Consider the following 5,842-nt stretch of genomic DNA (forward strand, 5'->3'; position numbering starts at 1 on the left):
CCTAGGCCGCCATATGCCTTTCCTGGGTTCTTTCCCTCTTCTCTGACCAGTCCTGTATGCTTTACTTTCTGCAGCCAATCTTGTTCCTGGGTTCATTTCCAAACGCTGTGTCCTTAAGGGCTCCACATGTCAGCCCTCTACTTTTCTCTCTCCATGCTCTCCCTTGGTGAGCACACACCCATTCTCATTTTCTGATGAGTCCAAATTACATGTCCCTAGCTCAGACCTCTCCTAAGCATCAGATGCAGTTACTCAGCTACCCACTGGACATTTCCACCTGATTGTCCCACACACCTTTCCAATGTAAATACCCAACATTGCTCCTTCTCTATCCAACTTATCTTCCTCTACTTCCTATTTTGGAAAATAGAAATCCTTTGAGGGTGAGCGTAATTTTGCACACAGTAGAATAGGAATTTCATAGAGTCCTGTCAAATAAAAAGTCTAGGAAGCCATTGTTTTGGACTAAGATTCTGCATTTTAGAGCAGACTAAAAATCAAAATGAAGTCACCCGTGTTAAAAGTTCCACATCACCAAACCCAAACTAAGTTATTATCTGACTTTCTAAGAAATTAGGAGAAAGAAATAACAGCCAATTTCCCAAACAGATCAGTGTAAATCTTCAATTGGCATGATAATGAAATTTCCTTTGCACTAACAAGGTACCCTGGGCAGAGGTAGGACGATCCTTGAGCCCAGGAGTTCAAGACCAGCCCTGGCAATGCAGCAAGACCCCACCTCTAAATATTAATTAATTATTTATAAAAGAGGCTGAAATAACCTAATGTTAACTAGTATTTTCCTATTATTCTAAGAGTAATTAACATACTCTTTGTTCTTTGCTTCTGCTTTCTTCAGCCCTTGTCTATGAAGCCAAACTCTTCTGCTCCGCTCATTGGAATACATTGTATTTTATAGAATGAAGTGTTGCTCTATTTTAGAACCACAAATAAAGCCAACTGAGATTTTTACACTAAATTTGTTGGAATTTTGTCCTTTGACAGCTCCATGAAATGAGATGGTTGATAGAGGCAAAGAGAACCAGGGAGTAAAATAGATTATTACAAAATTAAACTTTTGATCAAGCCACTCCTTTGGTTGAACACTTTCAATTACTTTTTAATATCAGAGATAAAATGCAAATTCTATATACCGTTACTCATAATTCACCTTTAGCTGTATACTTAATTTAAAGTAGCATGTATCAAACAGAAATAACCCAGGCATATACAAGGAATTGTCATATAGACTGACCTTGACCCCGATAGCTTATGGTCTAGCAAGGGAGGTTCATGAGTAAAGTGTCCATATGATGTGATAAATGTAAATAAGGATTAAGCATGTTAACAAAAGACCATGGGATTCTTGGAGAAAAAAGGGAGAACTTTATTTTCTTTCTTCTTCTTCTTCTTCTTTTTTTTTTTTAGAACTCTATTTTCTAAAAGCAATCTGCAGTTGGAAAGATACAAGCCTTCAGTGCAAACCAAAAATGTGGTCCAAAGTGGGGTGGGGGAGGATGCAGAGTTAGGGATTATTATATAAAGGCAGAGCAAGGAGAGAAAGAGAGGGAAAGGGAAGGGAGGGAGAGAAAGGGAGGGAAGAATAGGATCTTGATTGGATGACTTTTAAGCCCCAAATAATAAGTCTTTCTTAAGTGGCTGGTTCCAGGTGGCAGGTTGCACCAGGTGGTAGGTTGCCACCAGGTGGTCTGTTGGTGGTTAGTTGGGGAATTTTCAGCTGTAGTCTATATTGACACTGACAATAAGAACTGATTTGGTTTGATTGTAGCCAAGAACACAGAGTGGGTGACTGCTCCCTCACCCAGTCATGGCTGCCTCATTCTCATGTTTTAACTTTGAGCTGCTCCTTTAGCCACAGGGGGCCCATTTTGTCTGTTGGCCATGGGCATATGTTAGCAAGTACAAGATGCCATGACAGCACCTAGGGCATCTCACCCAGCAATTTGGAGGGTACAGTGTGTTAGAAATGGCTTCCTTGAAGCCATGAGAGTTCCTGAAACAAGAACTACGAACAGAAGTTAGTCTACTGCCGTGCAGGAAAGAGTATACCAGGCATGAGCTTGGCCTGTCTTTGGGCTGCTTCAGGAATGGTGAGTGCAGAGTGTTGAAGCCTGGAGAGGGAAATTGGTGAATATCAACGGCAATCTTAGGGAATGAAGTGGGAGCAAAACTGAATGAGAAGGAAGGCTGAGGGCACAAAAGGGAATAGAACACTTTTCCAATAAGTTTGGCTGTGAAGAGGAGCAAAAGATAAGGCAAGAAGAAAAAGGGGTGTGGTTTGGTAGAGTGCTTGGGGTTATTTGTGTGTGTGTTTCCAAAGTAAGAAAGATGTGAGCATGACTAAGTGCTGAAGGGAAGAAGCCAGAGTCCTGAGAGCAGGGACAGCAGTGGAGCAAGTACCTAAGGTGGGAGAGGCTGAGAAACTGAGCAAGATGAAGGTATTAGCCTCATTCGGTGGGATTCGAAGAAAGAAGGAAGGATGAGCATGGTAAACAGGGTGATAGGAGTTTGACGCATTTCATTTTCAAAGTCACTGAGGGGGGCAAGTAGGATGAAGGGTTTGCAAAGTGTGAAGAATGTTTGAAATAGCCATAATGACTATAGAAGGACTGAGTAGGAAGGATTGAGTTAGAGTGAACAGGAAATGAACTAGTGTTTCCCGTGAAGTTTGGGAATACCTGAATTAGGAGTAAATAAGCAAGAAAACTGCAAAGGCAGGCAATTGGAATTTGAAAATGGAATGTTTACTTAATGATTTCAAAAGTAGATCAAATTCCAGGTGAAGGTAGAGTTTTGACCTAGCAATGAGACTGAATGACTAATTGGGAAAAAGATGTGAAGATATTTGGAATGAAGTCAGTGAGCTAAGAAGACAATCAGTTGAGTGGAGGACCCAAGTATGAACAAAATTCTGTTTGATGGCAAGTCTTGAGAAGAGGAAACTAGGGCTAAGGCTTTCAGTGACTGACAATGAGGAAGTAGAGGTATGAAGGTGATGGTCACGTGTAGAGTGTGCTACAACTGAATGGCATGACCTTACTTACAGATGCAGACTGTTTACAAAATAATGGAAGAGGAATCATTCTGAACCTATTTCCTTGCATCTATCATCTAGCAGTTGGGTGAAACTTTTTTTTTTTTTGTATGTATTTCTGACCATGTTACTCCTTATAAAGGAAAAAAATGTTCCTCTCTTTTGCTCTCTCACACTCAACACAAAACACTTCCATGACCAGATGTTTGGGTTTCTTGTTTTTGTTTTCCATTCACCAAGCAATTCTCCAAAAGACACTAATTGTGTGTCCTATAATCCAATTCAATTCTGACACTATTTATCTGGAGACAGTGTCAGGTCCCACAGGTTGAGGGCTCAGTCCCACAAGACTTGCACCCTACTTTAGACACCAGTCACAAGCAGAAGGCCATCACCTCTACTTCTGACAGACTTGGCTACAAACTGGGGTTCCCATGGCCTCCTCCTTGAATTCAATTAATTCGCTATGAGGGTTAACAGATCTCAGGGAAACACTTACTTACATTTGCTGGTTGATTATTAAGGACATTATCAAGGATACAGATGAAAAGTCAGATGAAGAGATGGATAGGGCAAGGTATGTGTGGAGGGCAGAGTGGAGCTTCCATGCCCTCATTGGGCATGCCACCCTCCCACCACCTCCACATACTGAGCAGCCAGAAGCTTATCAATTCTAGTTGGAGTTTTCAGAGAGCTTAATCTCCAGCACTCCGCTCCCTTTATCCCAGATGTTAGTAGGTGGGGCTGAAAGTTCTAACCCTCTAATCTTCTAACTATTTGGTCTTTCTGGTGACTGGCCCCATTCTGAGGTTATCTAAGAGAGGCTTCACCTTCAGCCACTTCATGAGCATAAGCTCAGGTGTTATAGAAATCGGTTCATTTGGAAAAATGATATTCCTATCACTCAGAAAATTCCAAGGGCTTTAGGAACTCTGTGACAGGAACTGGGGACAAAGACCAAATAGATGTCATATGATACCGCACTCCTCTACTCAAACCCTCCCATGGCTTCCCACCTCCCACTGAGTACCCCCAGTATCTTCACCACGGCCTTCCCTGACTAGCCTGCCCCGTTTTCTGACTTTATCTCTTGCCACTTTACTACTTGCCTATCCTGCTCCAGCCAGACTGGCTCCCTTGCCATCCCCAAACCTGACAAAACTTGTGACCATCTCAAGCCCTTTGCACTTGCTCTTCCTCATGTCTGGAAATCTCTTCCCCTAGCAGCTCCCTCATCTCCTTCAGATCTCTGCTCAGCTGTCCCCTTCCTAGTTTCCTCCTGTGCCACCCCCACAAGTAGTCCCTACTCTATATCCCTGCTTAAATTTTCTCCATTGGATTCATCACCACTGAACTTTAAATACATTTTTTTCCCCTAGTTAACCACTCCCAAAGGATGTAAGCTACCAGATGGCAGGATTTTGATCATTCTGCTCACTGCTATATCCATAGCAGGCATAAAGACTAATTTTTTGAATAAAGGCAGTGGCAATAGCTGTGAGCAGGACTCTGACCCTATGTGCTGTATGTGAGATAACTCAGAGAAATGTTTCCATAGAGGGAAGTTGTAGGGAGGGAAGAATGTGAACATGTCAGGGTGTTGTCACCATGCGGGGGCCTTCCAGTGGGCACCCTGGGAGGTGTAGGTGGACCTGTGGTCATAGGTTGCTGATGGGAAGCCTGAAGCAGTATGGGACACACAGGCAGGGCGGATGTTAGCAGCGGCTAATCCACACAGGTCTGTAGCCTCCTCAGAAGAAAGAAGAATTCAATCCAGGGGCATAAGGCAAAGTGAGAGACCCAGGCAAGTTTTAGAGCAGAAGCAAAAATTTATTAAAAGGTTTGGAGCAAGAACAAAGGGAAGTAAAGTACACTCGGAAGAGGGCCAAGCAGGCGACTTGAGAGGTCAAGTGCACGGTTTGACCTTCGACTTGGGGTTTATATGGCGGCATCCTCCTCCCCTGATGGTTCCCTTGGGGTGGGCTGTCCACATGCGTAGTGGTCGGCCGGCACCTGGGAGGGGGTGCGTGCACAGTATGTTTATTGAGGTTGCACACATGCTCCCTTGAGGTGTTCTTTCCTTACCAGTGCAGTGCTCCTAGAGGAAGGTCATATAACAGTTAAACTCTGCCATTTTGCCTCTTTGTGGGCATGCTTCAGTCCACTCACCCAACTCCTGAGATCTTATCGGGAAGCTGCTGATCACCAGTTTCAGGTGTTTCTAGATAATGGGAGACTGCCGTTCCCTGGTGCCAGCTGTGACCAATTATTATTTTAGCAACTGTTTTAACAAAACAGTTTAACAACTGCTTGACCATCACCTGATGGCTGTCCAACCAGCCATCTTTGTGGAGGCTGCCTCTTGGTGGAGGCAGGCGGATGTGCTCTGTCCTGCCCTGCTCATGTCTGACTAGCTACCTACTGTAACAGGAGGAACTTGCTTTTCAGAAAGTCTCCAAGAATAAAGACAGGGATGAGAAGTATGATAAAATTTTCTGGCTTTCCAAAAGATATATTCCTAACAGGCTTCCTGGATTCATTGTACTTCTCAAGGAATTCACATGAGAAACAGCAACAGACATGGGTGTGGGAAGATCACAAGATTTTTGGAAGGATTTGCCCATCTTGTGGCTGCATGTGTTACCAAGGGCTTCCTGGCCTGGAAGTAGGAAGGCAGGCAGAGAGCAGGTGGACGGTTCAAGACTGGATAGTACCCGGGTGCCTTATGAAGTGTTTTCCACAGCAGCAGCTCCAAGGGTTAAGGGGTTGGCCCTGGAGTTATGTCAG

The sequence above is a fragment of the Macaca nemestrina genome, chromosome 4 (assembly GCF_043159975.1).
Source record: "Macaca nemestrina isolate mMacNem1 chromosome 4, mMacNem.hap1, whole genome shotgun sequence".
Taxonomy (NCBI): Eukaryota; Metazoa; Chordata; class Mammalia; order Primates; family Cercopithecidae; genus Macaca; species Macaca nemestrina.